This window comes from Mandrillus leucophaeus, unplaced genomic scaffold (assembly GCF_000951045.1).
Source record: "Mandrillus leucophaeus isolate KB7577 unplaced genomic scaffold, Mleu.le_1.0 Scaffold70, whole genome shotgun sequence".
Lineage (NCBI taxonomy): Eukaryota > Metazoa > Chordata > Mammalia > Primates > Cercopithecidae > Mandrillus > Mandrillus leucophaeus.
In genome coordinates, this window is record NW_012107586.1 from 2,610,389 (window position 1) to 2,612,267 (window position 1,879).

At 38.1% G+C, this 1,879-nt stretch overlaps 1 pseudogene; it reads right to left on the reverse strand.

Moving 5' to 3' along the window:
* Positions 1 to 341: 341 nt before the first annotated feature.
* LOC105528024 lies at positions 342 to 1,083 on the reverse strand (annotated as a pseudogene).
* Between the last annotated feature and the right edge of the window lie 796 nt (positions 1,084 to 1,879).

The following is a 1,879-nucleotide window of genomic DNA, read 5'->3' on the forward strand; positions in this document are numbered from 1 at the left end:
GAGCCTTGTACAAATGCTAGAGTTATTCATTTACCAACATTAAACCCTAGGATAGAAGATGCAACAAAAGCAGGTTTCCTTCGTCCATGGAATATGCTGATTTCAGATGAGGCAACAGCCAATGTAGAAAATGCTGTAATTTTTCCTTGGAACTGGACTGTGATGAGAGGTGCTTGCCATGAACATAGCTAGTCTTTTCTTTGACCCTTCCTTTCCAGTTTTTGAAGATAAAGCAGGAAATAATCTTCTCTGAAGATACTTGATAAAAATTTCCCCCAAAAAAACAAAAACACATGCTTCCACTTCACTGATAAAAATTTACTGCAGTTTGACACCTGGGTCTAGTTCAGCTGGCGGATGAGCTGATTGATGTGTTCACCCCATAGCCAGGTGTGCCCATCTCCTTGAGGAAGCCCACTCTATTTTTGGTAACATGACAGGCCACTGAGAGGTGGAAAGGGCACAAGAACCATGAGATCTCCTGGAAGTGCTTCCCTGGGAAGGCAATTTCTTGAATGAGGTCTTCCAAGCAAATGACACCAAACTTCAAACTTCCCTAGGTGCTCCTCAATCAGTGTTGTCTGTCAGAGGGATGGTCTTATTCTTGACCTTGGCTTGTCCACGTTTGAAAATGAGTTCCCAGACAGACTTCAGATTTGGAAATCCCTAGGTCACATAAGGTTCCACTATATGCAGCATTTTTAGGTTCTGGGGGGTGACTTTTACAAGACACCACTAAAACTTTTCTTTAGGCAAAGTCTTGCAATGGTTCTCTGCACCAGTAAACATGCCATCAGTCCTTTCGATGTGTACAACAAAGGCCAAGGAATGTTTATCTGGTGATTCCAAGGCATGAAGTTTCACTTCTAGTCGTCTGAGACACACCTTGTCACGTTTCTGCCTCCAGGAATCATGTAGAAATGATTCCAGTCACTTAAACCTGAGCCCTTTTCCTTTCCCCTGCCCCTTCTTTGCCAAAAGTGCCTGCTTTGCCTGGGTGGCTTCGAGGGCTTGATAAGCCTTCCTGTTTTCCAGGAGATTTTCTGGGACCAAAGGGATTTTTCTTTGCTCTTGCTCCACCATCTTTCTAGTGTTACAACTACCTGTACTTTTTATTTTAGTAATTGCTTTAGAGGTTACAATAGGCATTCTTATCAGACTTTATCTTGAAATAATATACCATACACATAATCTGACATACTTAACATAGTATAACCTCATTTACCTGCAATCCATCTTTTGTGTTATTATTGCCATATACATATTTCTGCATGAATTATAAACTCCCCAATACAATGTTATTATTTTTAAATGAAAATGTTAACTTTTGAATAATTCAAGAAAATAAAAATATAGGGTTATATTTATTCACATTTCCCATATGCCATATTCTTCAATCCTTCCTGTAGATCCAGATTCTCTCTAGTAGCATCTCTCTTCAGCTTAAAGAACTTCCTTTAGCATTTAGTGTAGTACAAGTATGCTGTTGGAAAATTCTCTCTGCTTTTATGTTTAACTTAATATACCTTTATTTGTCTTCATTTCTGAAAGCTATCTTCACTGAATATTTAATCCAACATTGATACTATATTTCTTTCTGCAATTTAAAGATGTTATTCCATTGTCTTCTGGCTTTCAATTTTTATGATGAGAAGCCAGCTATAATTCTTACCATTGTTCTCCCGTATATAATGTGCATTTTTATTTGGTTACTTTTAAGAACTTTTTTTTCCAGTTTTTTTTTTTTTTATATTTTCAGTTCTAGGGTACACATGCACAACATGCAGATTTGTAACATATGTATACTTGTGCCATGTTGGTGTGCTGCACCCATCAACTCGTCAGCACCCATCAACTCGTCATTTACATCAGGTATAAC